We start from the raw sequence: 24,853 nt of genomic DNA on the forward strand, positions 1-24,853 counted from the left end.
GTGCGGCCAAGTCACCCAGTGCCTGGATCCGAATGTCAGCTTTGGTTGCAAGTTCCGTAGCGGCGATAATGCACACAGTGGTAATAAGGGTGGAATTTGTCAAATCCGGGTTAGTCGTAGTCAAGACAGCAGGTGGCGCCACCACCGGTTCGCATCAGTAAACATTCCGGGCGCACCACCCTTGCGCACTCCGATGACAGGTGTAGGTCACCTGATCCCCCTGATACAGCGGTTGATTATCCCATCTATCACGGCGTGGGGTCTTCACGTTGTAGCTAGTAAAGAAGATTTCCGTCGGTAGCCCCGGTTCCTGTATATAGCCCCATCCCCGTTTCGGATAAAAGGCTACCACAGTTCCCCGCTTTACCGGACTTCCTTTATTGCGTCCTGTCTTTGGTTCTGATACTTTCGGTGGGTCACGTTCTGTCTCTGGTCGGTCTTTCCAGTGTAAAATCAGGCATTGTTTATACTGTTCCCAGGTGAGCGCAGCGATGCTGAGGCCCTCCTGCCTGGTCCCGTCTGGCTCGATCTTTGGTTATCCCATTGGAAGATCACCCCGTCATCGCTTACACACAGTGGTATCTGTTATGACCTGGTGGTTAGGAGCACCCGGAATGACCTGATAGTTAAACCTCATACAGGATGAGCTCTGGGATGTGGGAGCTCTGCTGACCGCAAGCCCTAATCCTATGTTGTGAATTCTGTGGCTGAGTTCACTTCTGTGGTCACAAGTGGTATTGCAGTCTCTGGGCTTCCTCCCTCAGGTGTTTTGGTGAGCTCGTTGGCTGCCTTGCTATTTAGCTCCACCTGAGTCTGTCTTCCTTGCTCCTTGTCAATGTTCCAGTGTTGGATCTGAGCTACTGCATCTTTCCTTGGGCCTGCTGCTCTGCTAGATAAGTGCTTCTAGTTTGTTTTCTGTTTTTTTCTGTCCAGCTTGCTATTGTCTTTTGCTGGAAGCTCTGAGAAGCAGAGGGGTGCACCGCCGTGCTGTTAGTTCGGCACGGTGGGTCTTTTTGCCCCTTTGCGTGGTTTTCGTTTTAGGGTTTTTTGTAGACTGCATAGTTCTCTTTGCTATCCTCGCTCTGTCTAGAATATCGGGCCTCACTTTGCTGAATCTATTTCATTCCTACGTTTGTCTTTTCATCTTGCTAACAGTCATTATATGTGGGGGGCTGCCTATTCCTTTGGGGTATTTCTCTGAGGTAAGTCAGGCTTGTATTTCTATCTTCAGGCTAGTCAGCTCCTCAGGCAGTGCCGAGTTGCATAGGTAGTTGTTAGGCACAATCCACTGCTGCTTATAGTTGTGTGAGGATAGATCAGGTACTGCAGTCTACAGAGATTCCACGTCTCAGAGCTCGTCCTATTGTTTTTGGTTATTGCCAGATCTCTGTATGTGCGCTGATTACTGCACGCTGTGTTGCCTGATTGCCAGCCACAACAGTACAAGGAGCCACACCAATGATTCCCAATAGAGGGAAAAAAGAAATCCTGACATCATTTTTTTTTCTTAGCTCTGTCTTCAGTCTTTTTTTTCCCCTAGACATTAGAGTGCTTCAGGACACAGCTGTGGACATGGATATTCAGGCTCTGTGCTCCTCAATGGATAATCTCGTTGTAAATGTACAAAAGATTCAAGATACTATTGATCAGAAATCGATGCTAGAACCAAGAATTCCGATTCCTGATTTGTTTTTTGGTGACAGAACTAAGTTCCTGAGCTTCAGAAATAATTGTAAGCTATTTTTGGCCTTGAAACCTCATTCTTCTGGTAATCCTATTCAACAGGTTTTGATTATTATTTCTTTTTTGCGCGGCGACCCACAGGACTGGGCGTTTTCTCTTGCACCAGGAGATTCTGCATTGAGTAATGTTGATGCATTTTTCCTGGCGCTCGGATTGCTTTACGATGAGCCTAATTCAGTCGATCAGGCTGAGAAAAATCTGCTGGCTTTATGCCAGGGTCAGGATGATGTAGAAGTATATTGTCAGAAATTTAGGAAATGGTCAGTACTCACTCTGTGGAATGAATCTGCACTAGCGGCTTTGTTCAGAAAGGGTCTCTCTGAAGCTCTTAAGGATGTAATGGTGGGATTTCCTATGCCTGCTGGTTTGAATGAGTCTATGTCCTTGGCCATTCAGATCGGTCGTCGCTTGCGCGAGCGTAAATCTGTGCACCATCTGGCGGTACTGCCTGAGAGTAAACCTGAGCCTATGCAGTGCGACAGGACTATGACTAAAGTAGAACGGCAAGAACACAGACGTCTGAACAGACTGTGTTTCTATTGTGGTGATTCTACTCATGCTATTTCTAATTGTCCTAAACGCACTAGGCGGTTCGATAGCTCTGCCGTTATTGGTACTGTACAGTCCAAATTCCTTTTGTCCATTACCTTAATGTGCTCTTTGTCATCGTATTCTGTCATGGCGTTTGTGGATTCAGGCGCTGCCCTGAATCTGATGGATTTGGATTATGCTAAACGTTGTGGATTTTTCTTGGAGCCTTTGCGGTGTCCTATTCCGTTGAGAGGAATTGATGCTACACCTTTGGCCAAGAATAAGCCTCAGTACTGGGCCCAGCTGACCATGTGCATGGCTCCTGCACATCAGGAAGTTATTCGCTTTCTGGTACTGCATAATTTGCATGATGTGGTCGTGTTGGGGTTGCCATGGCTACAAACCCATAATCCAGTATTGGATTGGAACTCTATGTCGGTAACCAGCTGGGGTTGTCAGGGAGTACATGGTGATGTTCCATTTTTGTCTATTTCGTCATCCATTCCTTCTGACATCCCAGAGTTCTTGTCGGACTTTCAGGATGTATTTGAAGAGTCCAAGTCTGATGCCCTACCTCCGCATAGGAATTGTGATTGTGCTATCGATTTGATTCCTGGTAGTAAATTCCCTAAGGGTCGTTTATTTAATTTGTCCGTACCTGAACACACCGCTATGCGCAGTTATGTGAAGGAGTCCCTGGAGAAGGGACATATTCGCCCATCGTTGTCACCATTGGGAGCAGGGTTCTTTTTTGTAGCCAAGAAGGATGGTTCGCTAAGACCGTGTATTGATTACCGCCTTCTTAATAAGATCACTGTTAAGTTTCAGTATCCCTTGCCATTGATTTCTGACTTGTTTGCTCGGATTAAGGGGGCTAGTTGGTTTACTAAGATTGATCTTCGTGGTGCGTATAATCTGGTGAGAATCAGGCAGGGAGATGAATGGAAAACGGCATTTAATACGCCCGAGGGTCATTTTGAGTATCTGGTGATGCCGTTCGGACTTGCCAATGCTCCATCTGTTTTTCAGTCTTTTATGCATGACATTTTCCGTGAGTATCTGGATAAATTCTTGATTGTTTACTTGGATGACATTTTGATCTTCTCAGATGATTGGGAGTCTCATGTGAAGCAAGTCAGAATGGTTTTCCAGGTACTGCGTGCTAATTCCTTGTTCGTGAAGGGATCAAAGTGTCTCTTCGGTGTGCAGAAAGTTTCATTTTTGGGGTTCATCTTTTCCCCTTCTACTATCGAGATGGATCCGGTTAAGGTTCAGGCCATCCAGGATTGGACTCAGCCGACATCTCTAAAAAGTCTGCAGAAATTCCTGGGCTTTGCTAATTTTTATCGTCGCTTCATCTGTAATTTTTCTAGCATTGCCAGACCATTGACCGATTTGACCAAGAAGGGTGCTGATTTGGTTAATTGGTCTTCTGCTGCCGTGGAAGCTTTTCAGGAGTTGAAGCGTCGTTTTTGCTGTGCCCCTGTGTTGTGTCAACCTGATGTTTCTCTTCCGTTCCAGGTCGAGGTTGATGCTTCTGAGATTGGTGCAGGGGCGGTTTTGTCACAGAGAGGTTCTGGTTGCTCAGTGTTCAAACCATGTGCTTTCTTTTCCAGGAAATTTTCTGCTGCTGAGCGTAATTATGATGTGGGCAACCGAGAGTTGCTGGCCATGAAGTGGGCATTCGAGGAGTGGCGTCATTGGCTTGAGGGTGCTAAGCATCGCGTGGTGGTATTGACTGATCATAAGAACTTGACTTATCTCGAGTCTGCCAAGCGCTTGAATCCTAGACAGGCCCGTTGGTCGTTATTTTTTGCTCGTTTTGATTTTGTGATTTCATACCTTCCGGGCTCTAAAAATGTGAAGGCGGATGCTCTGTCTAGGAGTTTTGTGCCCGACTCTCCGGGGTTATCTGAGCCGGCGAGTATCCTCAAGGAAGGAGTCATTGTGTCTGCCATCTCCCCTGATTTGCGGAGAGTGTTGCAGAAATTTCAGGCTAATAAACCTGATCGTTGTCCGGCCGAGAAACTGTTCGTCCCTGATAGGTGGACTAGTAAAGTTATCTCTGAACTTCATTGTTCGGTGCTGGCCGGTCATCCAGGAATCTTTGGTACCAGGGAGTTGGTTGCTAGATCCTTCTGGTGGCCATCTCTGTCACGGGATGTGCGTGCTTTTGTGCAGTCCTGTGGAATTTGTGCTAGGGCTAAGCCCTGCTGTTCACGTGCCAGTGGGTTGCTTTTGCCCTTGCCGGTCCCGAAGAGGCCTTGGACACATATTTCGATGGATTTCATTTCTGACCTTCCCGTTTCTCAAAAAATGTCGGTCATTTGGGTGGTCTGTGATCGCTTTTCTAAAATGGTCCATCTGGTGCCTTTGGTTAAATTGCCTTCCTCCTCTGATTTGGTGCCTTTGTTCTTCCAGCATGTGGTTCGTTTACATGGCATTCCTGAGAATATTGTTTCTGACAGAGGTTCCCAGTTTGTCTCGAGGTTCTGGCGAGCCTTTTGTGGTAGGATGGGCATTGACCTATCTTTCTCCTCGGCCTTCCATCCTCAGACTAATGGCCAGACCGAACGAACCAATCAGACCTTGGAAACATATCTGAGATGTTTTGTTTCCGCTGACCAGGATGATTGGGTGTCATTTTTGCCGTTGGCTGAGTTCGCCCTTAATAATCGGGCCAGCTCGGCTACCTTGGTCTCTCCATTTTTCTGCAATTCTGGGTTCCATCCTCGTTTCTCTTCAGGACAGGTTGAGTCTTCGGACTGTCCTGGTGTGGATTCTGTGGTGGACAGGTTGCAGCAGATCTGGACTCAGGTAGTGGACAATTTGACCTTGTCCCAGGAGAAGGCTCAGCTTTTCGCTAATCGCAGACGCCGTGTGGGACCCCGACTTCGTGTTGGGGATTTGGTTTGGTTATCTTCTCGTCATATTCCTATGAAGGTTTCCTCTCCTAAATTTAAACCTCGTTTTATTGGTCCGTATAGGATTTCTGAGATTCTCAATCCGGTGTCTTTTCGTCTGACCCTCCCAGACTCCTTTTCCATACATAATGTATTCCATAGGTCGTTGTTGAGGAGATACGTGGCACCTATGGTTCCATCTGTGGAGCCTCCTGCCCCTGTTTTGGTGGAGGGGGAATTGGAGTATATTGTGGAGAAGATTTTGGATTCTCGTGTCTCTAGACGGAAACTCCAGTATCTGGTCAAATGGAAGGGTTATGCTCAGGAAGATAATTCCTGGGTTTTTGCCTCTGATGTCCATGCCCCAGATCTTGTTCGTGCCTTTCATGTGGCTCATCCTGGTCGGCCTGGGGGTTCTGGTGAGGGTTCGGTGACCCCTCCTCAAGGGGGGGGTACTGTTGTGAATTCTGTGGCTGAGTTCACTTCTGTGGTCACAAGTGGTATTGCAGTCTCTGGGCTTCCTCCCTCAGGTGTTTTGGTGAGCTCGTTGGCTGCCTTGCTATTTAGCTCCACCTGAGTCTGTCTTCCTTGCTCCTTGTCAATGTTCCAGTGTTGGATCTGAGCTACTGCATCTTTCCTTGGGCCTGCTGCTCTGCTAGATAAGTGCTTCTAGTTTGTTTTCTGTTTTTTTCTGTCCAGCTTGCTATTGTCTTTTGCTGGAAGCTCTGAGAAGCAGAGGGGTGCACCGCCGTGCTGTTAGTTCGGCACGGTGGGTCTTTTTGCCCCTTTGCGTGGTTTTCGTTTTAGGGTTTTTTGTAGACTGCATAGTTCTCTTTGCTATCCTCGCTCTGTCTAGAATATCGGGCCTCACTTTGCTGAATCTATTTCATTCCTACGTTTGTCTTTTCATCTTGCTAACAGTCATTATATGTGGGGGGCTGCCTATTCCTTTGGGGTATTTCTCTGAGGTAAGTCAGGCTTGTATTTCTATCTTCAGGCTAGTCAGCTCCTCAGGCAGTGCCGAGTTGCATAGGTAGTTGTTAGGCGCAATCCACTGCTGCTTATAGTTGTGTGAGGATAGATCAGGTACTGCAGTCTACAGAGATTCCACGTCTCAGAGCTCGTCCTATTGTTTTTGGTTATTGCCAGATCTCTGTATGTGCGCTGATTACTGCACGCTGTGTTGCCTGATTGCCAGCCACAACATCCTATCACACACACTAGAAATAGCCGTGGAGCGCTCCTGGCCAGACCTAGGCGCCTCGTCACAGCCTAAGAGCTATCTAGCCCTAGAGATAGAAAATAAAGCCTACCTTGCCTCAGAGAAATTCCCCAAAGGTAAAGGAAGCCCCCCACATATATTGACTGTGAGTAAAGATGAAAGTCACAAACGCAGAAATGAAACAGGTTTCAGCAAAGGGAGGCCAGACTTACTAAATAGACAGAGGATAGGAAAGGTAACTTTGCGATCAGCACAAAAACCTACAAAAGACCACGCAGAGTGTGCAAAAAAGACCTCCGCACCGACTCACGGTGCGGAGGGGCCACTCTGCATCCCAGAGCTTCCAGCTAGCAAGACAAAATCATGATAACCAGCTGGACAAGAAAACAGTGAACAAATAATGACTATCAGGAACTTAGCTTCTGCAGGAGAAGGCAGGTCACCAGAGAGATCCAGGAGCGAACTGAACAAATGCAAAAACATTGACAGCTGGCATGGAGTAACGATCTGAGAGGAGTTAAATAGAGCAGCCAACCAAAGGATAAACCACGTCACCTGTGCAAGGAACCTCAGAAGCAGCAGCTTCACTCATAGCCATCAGAGGGAGCCCATAGACAGAACTCGCCGAAGTACCATTCACGACCACAGGAGGGAGTTCGACAACAGAATTCACAACAGGTATCCCCATAGTCGTCGGTAGCGGAGGCACCAACTTCTCCATAGTACCGGGAACCATAGCCACCAGCTCGGGAGCAGGGAATCGATTACTGTCAGGACGGGGAGCGGTCGCGGGAACTGGATCGGTCAGGCGGGTAGGGGCGTTTTCCATATCTCCGTCTGATGTGGTTCCACCGATGCCAGTCGGTTCCGCTGATAAGGACGCTGGAGTCGGCTGCGGCCCGGACTGCGGTTCTTCCGAGGCGGTTCCCGGTGACAGTTCCGACCTCCATCGTTTCACATTGGCTGGCTCCACACTCGGAATAGACTGACTCGGCTCCTCCGCCCGCGGCTCCAAGAAGCCCGAATCCTCCTGCTGCGGTATATTCGAGTCCGGGTCCACCTCCGGCTGAGGGGGACAGGCCAGGATCACTCCTTCGTCGTTCGGGTACCCGCTGGTCGTCATCCCCACTCCGGGGCCTACGATGGCACCCACATGCTCCTCCTCCATTTCCGGAGGGTCGAACTCCTTCCCGTCTTGGTTCGCGCCACTGCAAATCAGGGGGCGGTTCTCCTCTGCTTTGAGGCAAATCGTCCTCCCGCAACAGTAGTCGGAGGGGGCGGTCAGCACTTCTGGCGCCACTTTGATAGTCTCCTCCCATGGCACGCCCTCCTTCTCCTGGGCTCCTTGTGGCGTGGCAATGGCGGCGGTTTTGGCGGGAATCTTTTGGTAGATAGCAACACACAGTCTTTGCAATAAATCACAGTCCAACACGTTTCAATCACAGTTCCAAGGCACACATGACCCAATTCTTCAGGCTTAAGTACGATCCTGTTCGTGACGCCAAGTTGGAGCGCCCCCAGACACAGGGCCACGAGTTCTCGGTAACGGGCCTCTCTGGTTCGGTTCTGAGACTGTCACGGTGGCTAGACCCGGTCCGTGACCCTGCTAAGGGGCATCCAGTAAAGGGATTTGTACAGTCTATCAATGGTTCGTGACGCCACCTGTGGTGTTCGGTCAGGGGGACCGACGCTGCTATGGGGTCCGCTGGGGTGATGGAATGGCAGCCAGATGGTATACCTTCCCACAGGTGAAGTATGTCCCCAGGGCTTCCCAGTAAGGTGGATGGTGATGGTGTGAGGTGCAGGCAATAACGAGGTTGCAGTCTCTTTACCTCTTTACTGAAGGTTTCAGGATCCTCAATCCAGAGTACGTTTAACAGGGCTCTCAGAGACTGGCCGGTCCGATGGGCACATCCAGAGTTTCCCTCGCAGATGGAAATTGTTGCCTACCAATAGCGCCTGTGTGTTGTAGTCCTACCCTGCTGAGCATTCGGAATAGTCCTCACAACTGCTGTTCTCGTTTGTTCGTTCTCTACAGCTCTCTCTCTCTCTCGTTCTTTGGTTCCAGATGTTACTAGTTTCTAACGTCCCCCAGGTATGTTATGGATAGGACGCCACCCGTTTGACGGGAAGGCTTGGAGGTCTTCCGGGACCCTAGAGACGCCCCTCTCCCAATGTTGCCCCCTATGCCTTCGTAGGTGTAAAAGGTAGACAGCCAACCTATAATCAACTGTCCAGCGGAATTTGAAGGCCTGAAGTCAGTTACTCCTACGGTGATCCGGCCACCGACTACGCGCCTCAGTAAGATGTTGCCTTCCTCTCTCGGCACAACTCTTACTGGCTCTCCTTTGTGCTGATCTCGTTTACACTGTTCCACAATATTCTTCCCCTCTCGTCTCTCTCTTAGGATACCGCCGCAAGGTGTGCAGGCGCGGTTCCGTTACGTTCTGTTCTGTCGCTAGGCACCTGCCAGGTTCCCACGCCTGACAGGGACCCCCCTGTGCCTTCGCCCTGCAACACCCCCTGCCACGGGATGTTGCCTGGTTCCAACCCAGTCAGCTTCTGACTAACTTCCTCCCCAGCCCCTAGTTTTACCAGTGTGAGGAGTGGCCCAATAAATAAAACCTTTTGCTCCCCCTAGTGGCCGGAGTGTGAAGTGTAATGTGTTCTGGTGATACCTGGTCAGGATAACTCTTTAGTGCCATCAGACGTACCGCTGCTCCCCTTAGTGGCAGAGCGCTATACTGCAACGACCAGGTCTCTGGGGCGCTGCAGTATATAGGGGAGCTGTGTGGGGGCTCATACGGTCTATAGGAGAGCTGTGTGGGGCTCATAGGGTATATAGGGGAGCTGTGTGGGAGCTCATACGGTATATAAGGGAGCTGTGTGGGGGCTCATACTTTATATAGGGGAGCTGTGTGGGGGCTCATACGGTATAAAGGGGGCTGTGTGGGAGCTCATATTGTATATAGGGGAGCTGTGTGGAGGCTCATAGGGTATATAGGGGAGCTGTGTGGGAGCTCATATTGTGTATATAGGGGAGCTGTGTGGGGGCTCATACGGTATATAGGGGAGCTGTGTGTGGGCTCATACGGTATATAGGGGAGCTGTGTGGGAGCTCATATTGTGTATATAGGGGAGCTGTGTGGGGGCTCATACGGTATATAGGGGAGCTGTGTGTGGGCTCATACGGTATATAGGGGAGCTGTGTGGGGGCTCATACGGTATATAGGGGAGCTGTGTGGGGGCTCATACGCTGTATAGGGGAGCTGTGTGGGAGCTCATACGATATATAGGGGAGCTCATATGGTATATAGGGGAGCTGTGTGGGGGCTCATACGGTATATAGGGGAGCTGTGTGGGAGCTCATACAGTATATAGGGGAGCTCATACGGTATATAGGGGAGCTCATACGGCATATAGGGGAGCTGTGTGTATGGACTCATACGGTATATAGGGGAGCGGTGTGTGGGCTCATACGATATATAGGGGAGTTGTGTGGGGGCTCATACGATATATAGGGAAGCTGTGGTGGGGGCTCATACAGTTTATAGGGGACTGTGTATGAGTTCATATGGTACAGTATAAAGGGGGCTGTGTGTGGGATCATACTGTATATATTTGGGCTGTGTGCAGGCTCACGTTATATGTAGGGTGTCAACTTACTTCTGCTCAATATTATATGATTAAATTAATATTAAATTAATATAAAAAAAAATAATAATTAATGTCAATATAAATATTGAGCAGAATTAAATTCAGTTTATTGGTTCGGCCTCCACAATAGTCACGGTCTCATGTGGCCCCTCGGGAAAATTAATTGACTACCACTGTAGTAGAGCATTGAGTTTTATTGTATTACACACAAGTGCAAACAAAACGAGGTAAGAAACATCTCGGCTTACTTAAATTTATCAATAACCCTTTATATAGCAGATCTGAAGTATGCATTAATATAAAAGCTAATAGTGATCTTATATACTGTATTATATAATAACAGCCTCGACTTTACCTCGGAGTTTGCTGAATGTTCCCACGCTGTTAAACAAAATGTTACCTATATTGTATTCCGTATAATTACACTAGATAATCTGTAAGACCTCATTACTATTTCAAGATTACTATAGTGAAAAAGGTAAAAGAAATAAACACGACTCGGTCTGAGCACTTACTGCGCTGATTACTTTGGCGAAGCAAATCTTAATCAGCGCCTCTGCTCTTTTCTAAGAAGGGTTAATCTTCTTAACATTTAAGGATATCCACAATAGTTACAGCAGAACACAAGTGACCTCTCCACCCCAGGCCTGAAGGTGAAAAGTCTCTGCTTGTGTCTCACCTCAATGAGTTTTAAATTCATCCTAGTATTTTGTGTCCTCCTGCAATCTTTACTACAGTGCTCAGCTTAAATGAGTACACCCCCTTTAAAAAGTAATATTTAAATCAATATCTCACTAAACACGAACAATTTCTGACATTCTGACAAGACTGCGATTCAAAGAACAGTTTTAACCCAACATGAAAGTCAGGTTAATACTGTAACTTTCATTACAAAATCTCCAGTTTTACTCAAACTAGTTGATGCAAAAATGAATAAACCATACATCAATAACTACTACATCTGGTATTTTGTAAGAACTCCATTATTGATAAGGACAGTACCAAGTCTTCCAGGCATGGAATGAACAAATTGGCGACATATTGCAACATCTGCCTTTTTTCTATTCTTACAGAATGACCTCATTTAGAGTCTGGATGGCGGATGGAGAGTGATGCTCAATGTGTCTCTTCAAAATTCCCCATAGGTGATCGATTGGGTTCAGATAAAGAGTAATGTAATCAACTAAAGTATCTGTTTTTAGTACTTTGCATGTCCAGAACACAAGATGTGTTCAGAAACTTATCTATTAAAAATGGATGCAAGATAGGAAACCAAAGTGTCCATTTGAAATTAATCCATATACACTGCTCAAAAACATAAAAGGAACACCTAAACAACACAATGTAACTCCAGGTCAGTCACACTCCTGTGAAATCAACCTGTCCAATTATGAATCAACACTGATTGTGAATCAATTTCTACTGCTCTTCTGGAAATGGAACAGACAACAGGTAGAAATGATAGGCAATTAGCAAAACAACCCCTATTTAATTTGTGGTTCTGCAGTGGGTGACCACAGACCATTTTTCTGTTCTCATCCTTTTGGCTGTTGTTTTGTTCACTTTTGCATTTTGTCATTGCTGTCGTCACCCCTAGAGGTACTGTACAGTAGTATGAGGCAGTGTCTACAACCCAGAGAACTTGCTCAGGTAGTGCAGCTCATCCAGCATGGCACATCAATGCGAGCTGTGGCAAGAAGAGTAGCTGTGTCTGTCAGCACAGTGTCAAGAGCATGGAGCAGATACCAGGAGACAGTACAGTACACCAGGAGACATGGAGGAGGCTGTAGGAGGGCAACAACCCAGCAGCAGGACCACTACCTCCTCTTTTGTGCAAAGAGGAACTGTGACTGAACCCTGCAAAATTACCTCCAGCATGGGTACGAACATCCATGTGTCTGCTCAAACTGTCAGGAAAAAATAAATAAATAAATAATAATAAACAAATTGGGGAGTGAACATAAGCAAATAAATCATCTGGGCAAATATTATATACCATGTAGGCCAAACACGTAAATAGTTAATACCCAGTGGTAGTAGATGCCGTGGACCTGTAAAAAGACCGGTTGTCAATAGCATGCAATATAAAGAGGGGGAGAAAAAAATCATCTTTTTGGATAACTGTTCTCGGTCGTCACTGTTTTCTTGCCTTCCACAATAAAGCAAGTTTTATATGTTAGAACCATAGGTTGTTTGGATTTTTTCCTCCCCCTCTTCAAACTGTCAGAAAGACTCCATGAGGGTGGTATGAGTGCCTGCCTTTCCCAAGTGGGTGATATGTTTACAGCCCAAAACTATGCAGGGCAATTGGTATTTGCCAAAGAACATCAAGATTGGCAGGTTCGACATTGGAGCCCTGTGCTCTTCATTGATGAGGGCAAGTTCACACTGAGCACATGTGACAGACGTTAAAGAGTGTGGAGACTCCATGGAGAATGTTACGCTGCCTTCAACATCCTCCAGCATGACTGGTTTAACAGTGGGTCAGTAATTACAGTCATGGCCAAAAGTATTGACACCCCTGCAATTCTGTCAGATAATACTCATTTTCTTCCTGAAAATGATTGCAAACACAAATTATTTGGTATTATTATCTTCATTTAATTTGTCTTAAATGAAAAAAACACAAAAAGAATTGTCCTAAAGCCAAATTGGATATAATTCCACACCAAACATAAAAATGGGGGTGGACAAAAGTATTGGCACTGTTCGAAAAATCATGTGATGCTTCTCTAATTTGTGTAATTAACAGCACCTGTAACTTACCTGTGGCACCTAACAGGTGTTGGCAATAACTAAATCACACTTGCAGCCAGTTGACATGGATTAAAGTTGACTCAACCTCTGTCCTGTGTCCTTGTGTGTACCACATTGAGCATGGAGAAAAGAAAGAAGACCAAAGAACTATCTGAGGACTTGAGAAACCAAATTGTGAGGAAGCATAAGCAATCTCAAAGCTACAAGTCCATCTCCAAAGACTTCAATGTTCCTGTGTCTACCGTGCGCAGTCTCATCAAGAAGTTTAAAGCCCATGGCACTGTGGCTAACCTCCCTAGATGTGGACAGAAAAGAAAAATTGACAAGAGATTTCAACGCAAGATTGTGCAGATGTTGGATAAAGAACCTCGACTAACATCCAAACAAGTTCAAGCTGCCCTGCAGTCCGAGGGTACAACAGTGTCAACCCATACTATCCGTCGGCGTCTGAATGAAAAGGGACTGTATGGTCGGAGACCCAGGAAGACCCCACTTCTTAACCCGAGACATAAAAAAGCTAGGCTGGAGTTTGCCAAAACCTACCTGAAAAAGCCTAAAACGTTTTGGTCAGATGAGCCAAAAGTAGAGCTTTTTGGGCAAAGGCATCAACATAGTGTTTACAGGAGAAAAAAAGAGGTATTCAAAGAAAAGAACACAGTCCCTACAGTGTTATGAACAGGTAATTCAGAACCACAATGGACATTGAAGTTCAGAGCACACAAAGTGACCTGACAATTACCAAAAAACATAGGACGAGCTCTGAGACGTGGGAACTCTGCTGACCGCAATCCCTAATCCTATCCAACCACACTAGAGGTAGCCGTGGAGTGCTCCTGACCAGACCTATGCGCCTCGAGCACAGCCTGAGAAACTAGCTAGCCCTGAAGATAGAAAAATAAGCCTATCTTGCCTCAGAGAGATACCCCAAAGGAAAAGGCAGCCCCCCACATATAATGACTGTGAGTTGAGATGAAAATACAAACGCAGAGATGAAAGATTTAGCAAAGTGAGGCCCGACTTACTGAACAGACCGAGGATAGGAAAGATTGCTTTGCGGTCAACACAAAACCCTACAAACAACCACGCAGAGGGGGCAAAAAGACCCTCCGCACTGACTAACGGTATGGAGGTGCTCCCTCTGCGTCCCAGAGCTTCCAGCAAGCAAGAAAAAACAATAATGCAAGCTGGACAGAAAAAATAGCAAACAAAAATAACACAAGCAAAACTTAGCTTATGCAGAGCAGACAGGCCACAGGAACGATCCAGGAGGAAGCAAGACCAATACTAGAACATTGACTGGAGGCCAGGAGCAAAGCACTAGGTGGAGTTAAATAGAGCAGCACCTAACGACTTCACCACATCACCTGAGGAAGGAAACTCAGAAGCCGCAGTACCACTCACATCCACCAACAGAAGCTCATAGACAGAATCAGCCGAAGTACCACTTGTGACCACAGGAGGGAGCTCTGCCACAGAATTCACAACACTACAGTCAAACATGGCGGAGGTTCCCTGAAATTTTTTTGGGTTGCTTTGCTGCCTCTGGCACTGGACTGCTTGACCGTATGCATGGAATTATGAAGTCTGAAGACTACCAACAAATTTTGCAGCATAATGTAGTGCCCAGTGTGAGAAAGCTGGGTCTCCCTCAGAGGTCATGGGTCTTCCAGCAGGACAATGACCCAAAAACACACTTCAAAAAGCACTAGAAAATGGTTTGAGAGAAAGGAGACTTGTAAGGTGGCCAGCAATGAGTCCAGACATGAATCCCATAAAACACCTGTGGAGAGATCTAAAAATGGCAGTTTGGAGAAGGCACCCTTCAAATATCAGGGACTTGGAGCAGTTTGCCAAAGAAGAATGGTCTAAAATTCCAGCAGAGCATTGTAAGAAACTCATTGATGGTTACTGGAAGCGGTTGGTCGCAGTTATTTTGGCTAAAGGTTGTGCAACCAAGTATTAGGCTGAGGGTGCCGATACTTTTGTCTGGCCCATTTTTTGGAGTTTTGTGTGAAATGATCAATGTTTTGTTTTTTGCTTCATTCTCTTTTGTGTTTTTTTTCATTTAAGACAAATTAAATGAAGATAATACCAAATAATTTGTGTTTGCAATCATTTTCAGGAAGAAACTGAGTATTATCTGACAGAATTGCAGGGGTGTCAATACTTTTGGCCATGACTGTATGTGGGGAGGCATTTCTTTGGAGGGCTGCACAGCCCTCTATGTGCTAGACAGAGGTACTCTGACTGCCATGTATTTCTATGCAGCCGCACACTCCGGTCCTGATTGCCGCCGGCAGTACCTGGTATTGAGGCGAGAGACTTGCGTGAGTTTCTCGCATTGCAGTCGCAAGTATGACCCCGGCCTTAGATATTTTTGTTTTTCAATCGATTTTCTTTTCTATTTTTCCATTTTTTTTCTTAAACTGGATCCGTTACAAAAGTAGAAAGCATATTTCTGTTCACACGTGCAGTTGTCATCCATCTATAACGGATCTGTTACAAATGGAGTGAGAGCGAATGCAAAACGGTCGGTAACATTCTGTTTCTGAATGGATTGATCATTAAAAATATGGATCCTGTTAAAAAATGGACACTTTGGTTTCCTATTTTCCATAGAGGAGTTTCTGAATACCCCTAATGTTCTGGGTGTGTGCAGTGATGAAAATAAACACATTCTTTAATTGATGACATAACAAATGATCACCTTTCATTATCAGTTTCCCATAGGATTAAATATATAACAGAGGGATTCAATTGATACCTGATTTTTTTGACCAGACAAAAACAGTTCTGCTCACTACTTTTTTTTTAATCCAGCTAAAAAAAAAAGATATTTTGTAACTTCTATTCCCATGCAAATGAATGTACCCTGTACTGGAATGTTTTGTTTCTGACTTTTATGATCCCAAAACAAGTATGAAATGGAAATTACTACTGGACATGTGAACAGAGCTTTACTGAACTAACTAAACTGACCTACTGGAAGAGTCCTATCATTAGTAACTACCATTACCATGAAGAGGTGTCCCTGGCTACCTGGTCTACTACAATGTATAGGTAGGTGGTATACGTCACTAACATCCACATGAATCTCAGGGCCTTGGGTTTCCCAGCAGAACATTGCCCAGCACAATACAATGCCTCCACCAGTTGTCTTCTCATAGTGCATCCTGGTACCATCTCTTCTCCTGGTAAACGGCACATAGGCCCCCAACTGTCCACACAGTGTAAGAGAAAGATGTGATTCTTCCATTGCTCTGTGTTCTAGTTCTGATGCTCATGTGTCTAATGCAGGCAGTTTTGGCAGCAGACAAGAGTCCACATAGTGACTGGCCTCCTTCTGTGGCTAAGCAGTAAGCTGTGCTGCCTTTTGTTGATTCGGTTTTACATCAAAATCTGCATTACATTTAGGCTGGAGTCGCACACAATGTATAAAAAAATCTGTCCGATTTTGTCTACTGAGAATCGCACAAATGTTCTCCGTCAGGTCAGTCACACTCCTGTGAAATCAACCTGTCCAGTTATGAATCATCCGTGTGCTACGCCAGGATGCTTTTTTTTCTCATCCATGTGTTGAGATTTTCTTACACACTTGCAAAATGAGCAAATAATGGCTGAGCCTTTCCTGTCACCTGCCCAATGCCTGAGAATTTCTCGCAAGTCACACGGATGGTCCGTGTGCTGTGTGACTTTTTCTCACATCCATAGACTTGCATTGGCGTTTGTCAGCTGAGAAACGCGGACAATCACAGCATGATGCGATTTCACTCGCATGCGTATTACGGACGAGAAAAAAAACGGATGATGTGAGCTGCCCAAAAGATTAACATTGGTCCGAGTGCTATGCGATTTTTTTATCGCATAGCTCTCGTCCGTATTACAGACTAGTGTGACCCCGGTCTTACTGTCATCAGTAACCTTTGGGGACCCATTACCGTGTAGCCAGTTCACCGTTTGTCTTTACCAAAACCAGTTTTGGTTAGTGCCAAGCAGCGCTTGTGAGGAACAGCCCACGATGCAAGCATTATTATAGATGCTCAAACTTGTAGTTGTGTAGCCATCACTACTTGGTCCTTGTCAAAGTCTCCCAGATCCTCACACTTGCACATTGATCCTGCTTCCAAAACATCATGAAGAACTGTCTAATTATATGGTGCTGAATATATTCCACCCCCTCACAAGTGGCATTGTAATGACACAATCAATATTATTCATTTCAGTTGTTTTGGAAGTAAAATATCATCAGGTTTTTACGATTTCATCTGAGAGAAGCATGATGTAGGGGTAAAGACCCTGATTCCAGTGAGGTATCACTTACTGAGCAGCTTGTAGTAGTTTTTATAAAATTTCTGTTTTATTTGCGGCATATCTAGCAGTTCTCTGAATGCTGAGCTCTATATACCCCTGCCCACACTACTGATTGGCAGGTTGTGCCTATGTACAGTGTACACAGAAAGCTGCCAATCAGTGGTGGGGGTGGGGTTATGTAACGCTCATAATTATGGATGACAACCTGGAAGCAGATTTAATATCATATAGTGAGAGACAATTGCCTTTCACAACTGGTTCAGGACTCAACAAGGGGGCACTGGTAGACCTAATATTAACCAACAAGCCAGACCGCATAGCAAATATAAGGGTTGGGGGTCACTTGGGGAATAGTGATCACAAAATAATAAGTTTTCATGTATCCTTTAATAAGATGTGTAATAGAGGGTTTACAAGGACACTAAACTTCAGGAGGGCAAATTTCCAACGGATGAGAGAGGATCTTGGTGCAATTAACTGGGACGATAACCTGAGACATAAAAATACACAAAGAAAATGGGAGACGTTTATTAGCATCCTGGATAGGACCTGTGCACAGTATATACCGTATGGGAATAAACATACTAGAAATAGGAGGAAACCAATAAGGCTAAATAGAGCTGTAAGGGGCGCAATAAGTGACAAAAAGAAAGCGTTTAGAGAATTAAAGGAAGTAGGTAGTGATGAGGCTTTAAATAAATACAGAAAATTAAATATATTCTATAAAAACCAAATCAAGGCAGCAAAAATTGAGACAGAGAGAATCATTGCCAGAGAGAGTAAAAATAATCCCAAAATATTCTTTAACTACGTAAATAGTAAGAAACTAAAAAATGATAGTGTTGGCCCCCTTAAAAATAGAATGGGTGAAATGGTGGATGAGGATGAGGAAAAAGCCAATATGCTAAATGACTTTTTTTCATCAGTATTTACACAAGAAAATTCTATGGCAGACAATATGATCACACACTTAGATAGGAGAAAAAAGGATCATCCCCGCGCTGCCGCAAGAAGAATTTCAAAAATTGTAGAGGTTTTGAGCGTGGTTTATTCTACGCGTTTCAGGGTTCAGGTGACCCCTTCATCAGGACATACCACAAATATTGTACAATATTTGTGGTTTGTCCTGATGAAGGGGTCACCTGAACCCTGAAACGCGTAGAATAAACCACGCTCAAAACCTCTACAATTTTTGAAATTCTTCTTGCGGCAGCGCGGGGATGATCCTTTTTTTCTCCTATCTAAGTGTGTGCTTCAATCAGGTCCTGCACTGACCTGTGGATCTGCAGCAGCCGCCATTAATATATGCCCTTCCTTCAATCTCACCAGGTGAGTAGTTCTCTTGGTGGGCAACTTTGTGTAACGTTTGATAAGACCCTATTTGCGCTTTTGTGTCTCCCTCTTTTCACTGACTAGACAATATGATCAGTGATAACAAAAATTCCCCATTAAATGTCACCTGCTTAACCCAGCAGGAAGTACGTTGGCGTCTAAAAATCACTAAAATTGACAAATCTCCGGGCCCGGATGGGATACACCCTCGAGTACTGCAGGAATTAAGTACTGTCTTTGATAGACCATTATTTTTCATCTTTAAAGACTCCATAATAACAGGGTCTGTACCACAGGACTGGCGTATAGAAAATGTGGTGCCAATATTAAAAAAAATAGAGGACAAAAACTGAACTCGGAAATTATAGGCCAGTAAGCTTAACCTCTACTGTGGGTAAAATACTGGAGGGTATTCTGAGGGATGCTATACTGGAGTATCTGAAGAGGAATAACCTCATGAAACAGTATCAGCACGGGTTTACTAGGGACCGTTCATGTCAGACTAATCTGATCAGCTTCTATGAAGAGGTAAGTTCCGGACTGGACCAAGGGAACCCAGTGGACGTAGTGTATATGGACTTTTCAAAAGCTTTTGATATGGTGCACACAAAAGGTTGATACATAAAATGAGAATAATGGGGATAGGGGAAAATATGTGTAAGTGGGTTAAGAGCTGGCTCAAGGATAGGAAACAAGGGGTGGTTATTAATGAAGCACACTCGGACTGGGTAGCGGTTATCAGTGGGGTACCACAGGGGTCAGTATTGGGCCCTCTTCTTTTTAACATATTTATTAATGACCTTGCAGGGGGCATTCAGAGCAGAATTTCAATATTTGCAGATGACACTAAACTCTGCAGGGTAATCAATACAAAGGAGGACAATTTAATATTACAGGAGGATTTACGTAAACTAGAAGCTTGGGCTGATAAATGGCAAATGAGCTTTAATGGGAATAAATGTAAGGTCATGCACTTGGGTAGAAGTAATAAGATGTATAACTATGCGCTTAATTCTAAATCTCTGGGCAAAACCGTCAATGAAAAAGACCTGGGTGTATGGGTGGATGACAAACTCTCATTAAGTGGCCAGTGTCAGGCAGCTGCTATAAAGGCAAATAAAATAATGGGATGCATTAAAAGATTGCCTTGTGCAGGCATGTACTACGGAGAACAGATAATGAACTTCAATCCAATATTGCAGCCAGCATGTAGCCAGCGGGTAAGGAAAGGGTGAATCAAACACCCGAAAACCCCGCCCCTATGGCTGAAAATTGTTCCCTCCAAATTCAGGTGACAGAGTCCCATTAAGCATAACAGACGCGGGTTCTTTACTGTAAGAGCAGTGAGACTATGGAACTCTCTGCCGTATGATGTTATAATGAGTGATTCATTACTTAAATTTAAGAGGGGACTGAATGCCTTTCTTGATAAGTATAATGTTACAGGGTATATACACTAGATTCCTTGATAGGGCGTTGATCCAGGGAACTAGTCTGATTGCCGTATGTGGAGTCGGGAAGGAATTTTTTTTCCCCAATGTGGAGCTTACTCTTTGCCACATGGTTTTTTTTTTTGCCTTCCTCTGGATCAACATGTTAGGGCATGTTAGGTTAGGCTATGGGTTGAACTAGATGGACGTAAAGTCTTCCTTCAACCTTAATAACTATGTTACTATGTTAATCTCCTGCTAATAAAACTATGATTTTATCAAAACTACAGCAAGCAGCCCAGTAAGTGACATCACTGGAATCAGAGTTTCTACTTTATACTACTCTTAGATTAGGTGGCAATAAAACTGACAGATTCCCTTTACAGTAATTTCTCATTGCTTTGAGTGAGATTGTTAGTGGACCCAGGGTGGTGTAAAAATATAACTAAAAGCTAACCTCACCTATTATACCTGTGCTATTGCTGATGTCTCATGCGCAGGTGGGGGCATTCACGAGGCTGTGAACTGCAGCAGCCAGAGGGGGATGCTGCCAACTGTGCAGAGGAGCAGGAAAGGGGGCTGATTGCAAAGTTTTTATTTTAGTTTTTTCTTACTTTTAGGCTATGTGCACACGTTCAGGATTTCTTGCAGAAAATTCCTGAGAAAAACCTGAAATTTTCTGCAAGAAATCTGCATGCGGTTTTTTGCGCATTTTTACTGCATTTTTGGTGCATTTTTTTTCCGGATATTTCCCAATGCATTTTATAGTGGGATATCCGCAAAAAAACCCATGCAAAATTAATGAACATGCTGCGTTTTTTACCGCGATGCATTTTTTGTGTGGAAAAAAACGCATCATGTGCACAAAAATTGCAGAATTAATTCTAGATGATGGGATGCATATTGTATGCTTTTTTTGTGGTTTTATAGCGTTTTTATCACGAAAAGAATGCGAAAAATCAGCAACGTGTGCACACAGCCTTACACTACTCAAAGAAAGTGATGGTAGTTTCAAAGTAAGGGATGACCCCTTTAATGTTGTCAGTGTACACCTATAATATAACCATAGACAGTGCCGTATTTCCGTTGAAATTACTGCTCAATGTTTATTTTCACTGTTTCTGTACTAAATGCATTTACATGAAATGATTCATTTTATGTTGGACTCTTTTTGGGGGAACAGGGTAGAAATAAGAAGTCAGCATCTTCAATGAAGGGATTGTTCTAGAAGGCAAGTGAGCAACGAAAGATCAGCGGCCTTTAATGAATACAATACAAATATCTACATTCAGACTCCAGCATCTGTATTGTATTGCTGGCCCAAAATAATCCCTCCATTTAAACTAACAGGCATTGTTTTTCCTAAAAAGTGATCCCGTGTTGAGCATAGAGTTTTAGTGACTGAGGTTCTGCTCTCGCCTCTGCTAAACAGGTCTACTTCACAACCCTCGTATCTTCCCTATCCTACAACCACAAACAGTTATTCAAACCTTTAACTCCCTCCTCCGCCCCCTTCAACCTCCCTCATCTCTACTGAGGACTTTGCCACACACTTTAAAAATAAGATCGACCAGACAAGGCAAGTCTTCATTGTTCAAACACCACAACCCCTTTGTATACCAGACCAATGCCCAAACCCCATAACCTCCCTATCCAACATCACTAAAGGGGGGGCTTAATTGTCTCCTCTCCAAATTGCACCTCACCACCTGTGCGCTCGACCCCATCCCATCCCACCTCCTCCCCAACCTCACCACCACACTCATCCCATCCCTAACCCACCTCTTCAACCTCTCACTAACTTCTGGCACCTTCCCTTCTGCTTTCAAATATCCCACAATCATGTCTATACTTAAAAAGCCAACCCTCAATCCAACTGCTATGTCCAGCTATCGCCTAATATCGCTGCTCCCATTCGCTTCCAAACTCCTGGAGCAGCACGTCCACGTTGAATTTTCCTCCCACCTCTCATCTAACTTGCTCTTTGACAATCTACAATCTGGTTTCTGCCCCATCACTCAACTGAGACAGCCCTGACCAAAATGACTAACGACCTACTTACAGCCAAAGCTAACGGACAATACTCTATACTCCTCTTTCTATACCTGTCCTCTGCTTTCGACACAGTTGACCACTGCCTCCTACTACAGATCCTCTCCTCCTTTGGCATCAAAGACCTCGCCATATCCTGGATCTCAGGTACAGACTGGGGCTGATATTCAGCCCTGGCATTTGAAATCACACTGGCCCATGCTGTCCCCGTCCCCAAGCACCAGATGGGATATATTACTAATATTACGCTGGATAGAGGAAAGCAAGATTTACTACAAGACCAATATTTCTAATGATACCTGTGGCTTGCTGGGGTAAGTGATGGTGTCTTGAGAACATGGATTCTGTTAACAACGTAGCAGACGAGGCAGCCCATGACCAGACAGGTCCTTCTGGCATTTGCCAGAAGGCCAGTCTGGCCCTGCTGGATCTCCTCATACCTTTCCAACCACACATTCAGTGTCTTCCACTCCCACACTACCTCCTCATCCCACCCTTTCTCTGTTGGGAGTCCCCCAAGGCTCTGTTCTAGGACCCCTACTCTTCTCAATCTATGCACTTGGCCTGGGCAACTCAAGTCGCATGGATTCCAGTACCACTTTTATGCTGGTGACACTCAGATCTACCTTTCTAGCCCAGACATCACCTCTGTGCTGTCCAGAATCCCAGAGTGTCTATCAGCCATATCCTCCTTCTCCTCTCGCTTCCTCAAACTCAATGTGGACAAATCTGAACTCATTATCTTTCCTCCATCTCATAGATCTTCATTACCTGACCTATCTATTGCAATTAACGACATCACTCTTTCCCCCATATCGGAAGTCCGCTACCTCTGAGTAACCCTTGACTTTGCCCTGTCCTTCAAACCGCACATCCAAGCTCTTTCCACCTCATGTCGCCTCCAGCTGAAAAATATCTCCAAAATCCGTCCCTTCCTCAACCATCAATCTACTAAAATGCTTGTGCATGCCCTCATCATCACCCGCCTTGACTACTGCAACATGCTTTTCTGTGGCCTCCCTGCTAACACCCTTGCACCTCTCCAGTCCATCCTTAACTCTGCTGTCCAACTAATTTATCTATCTCCTCGCTACTCCTCCGCTTCCCCCCTCTGCAAATCTCTTCATTGGCTCCCATTCCCTCAGCGTATCCAGTTCAAATTACTAATTATAACCTACAAAGCCATCCACAACTTGTCTCCTCTATATATCTCTGAACTAATCTCCAGATATCTTCCCTCACATAATCTATGATCCTCCCAAGACCTCCTCCTTTCCTCCACACTTATTCACTCCTCACCCAACCGCCTCCAAGACTTCTCCCGAATATCCCCCAACCTCTGGAATTCTTTGCCCCAACATGTCCAACAGAACCTGAAAACCCACCTCTTCAGGAAAGCCTACAGCCTGCACTGACCCTGCTGCCTTTTCACCACTACCGAAGCTAGCGCCGCCTCACCAACACCGGAGCTCCTGCAACCCTCAACCTGCTGTCTCCTTCCCCACCATCCTGTAGAATGTAAGCCCGCAAGGGCAGGGTCCTCACCCCTCTGTATCAGTCTGTAATTGTTAGTTTGCTTAGTGATATCTGTAATTTGTATACAACCCCTTCTCATGTACAGCACCATGGAATCAATGGTGCTATATAAAAAAAAAAAAAATAATAATGTGCACTGCCTCAATTCCGTTGTTCTTATGCACTTAAAAGTAAGAACAGTTTTCTTCAGAAAATTCTATTATTCCGCATCTACAGCTTCTACCAAGCTAATGTGTCACCATGGATACAGACTACAAACAAACTCAAGTGTTTAGTCTGATTCTTTAACTCTGCTCGCTCTCTCCCCTAATCTTGCTAATCTCCTGAGAGCAGAAATGGGAAGATATAATTTTACCCTACATTTCTTGCCCCCCATAAAGCAAACTACAAAAAAACCTTGGCTAAACCTCGTACAGTAATCTCTATTTGACCCGGTCTGCCAAAGTATTCTATTCTGGGAAAAATGTATTATGTATGTACTGTATGTTAGCAGTACACATTGTTTTGGTGAGATTTATGACTTGTATTTTTTTACATTTTTCCCCCAATCTTGTTTTAATCCTTTATTATATTAATACGGACTGAGTCTGTTAGCGAAGGGCTCATTTCCATCATTTATCTAATTGATATTAATATAAAACGTCGATCTTCCCAGCAGAGCATGCACACGACTATGGGGTCTCTACACTGCCCATTCCTGGCTCGTCCTCGACTGTAATTAAATGTTCGGATTTAGAATCTTACCTGGATAAACAGCAAGATGATGAGACACCATTTCATTCCAGCTTCATACAGACCTGTTGGAAAAGTGTCATCAGCCACAACCTGACTAATCCCATCACATCCTCCTCAACCAAGAACTACTCAGGGAAGACTTAATCAGCTTTGTTTAAAGCCCCAGTGCTATTTTTTTTTAACTCATAAGGTACCTTCACACATAACGATATCGTAAACGATATCGTTGCATTTTGTGACGTAGCAACGATATCGTTAATGAAATCGTTATGTGTGACAGCGACCAACGATCAGGCCCCTGCTGGGAGATCGTTGGTCGCTGAACAAAGTCCAGAACTTTATTTCGTCGCTGGATCTCCCGCGGACATCGCTGGATCGGCGTGTGTGACACCGATCCAGCGATGTCTTCACTGGTAACCAGGGTAAACATCGGGTAACTAAGCGCAGGGCCGCGCTTAGTAACCCGATGTTTACCCTGGTTACCATCCTAAAAGTAAAAAAACAAACAGTACATACTTACCTACCGCTGTCTGTCCCCGGCGCTGTGCTCTGCTCTCCTCCTGCACTGGCTGTGAGCGTCGGTCAGCCGGAAAGCAGAGCGGTGACGTCACCGCTCTGCTTTCCGGCCACTGTGCTCACACAGA

At 45.0% G+C, this 24,853-nt stretch overlaps 1 protein-coding gene across 1 annotated transcript in view; it reads right to left on the minus strand.

Moving 5' to 3' along the window:
- Positions 1 to 24,279, minus strand: part of MPP4 (MAGUK p55 scaffold protein 4) — a 149,578-nt gene extending 125,299 nt beyond the window's left edge. The window contains exon 1 of the mRNA XM_069733562.1: positions 24,219 to 24,279. The gene's annotated coding sequence lies outside the window, so the exon portion shown is untranslated. The remainder of the gene's footprint in view (positions 1 to 24,218) is intronic.
- Positions 24,280 to 24,853: the final 574 nt, after the last annotated feature.

Source organism: Ranitomeya imitator, chromosome 7, assembly GCF_032444005.1.
Source record: "Ranitomeya imitator isolate aRanImi1 chromosome 7, aRanImi1.pri, whole genome shotgun sequence".
Taxonomy (NCBI): domain Eukaryota; kingdom Metazoa; phylum Chordata; class Amphibia; order Anura; family Dendrobatidae; genus Ranitomeya; species Ranitomeya imitator.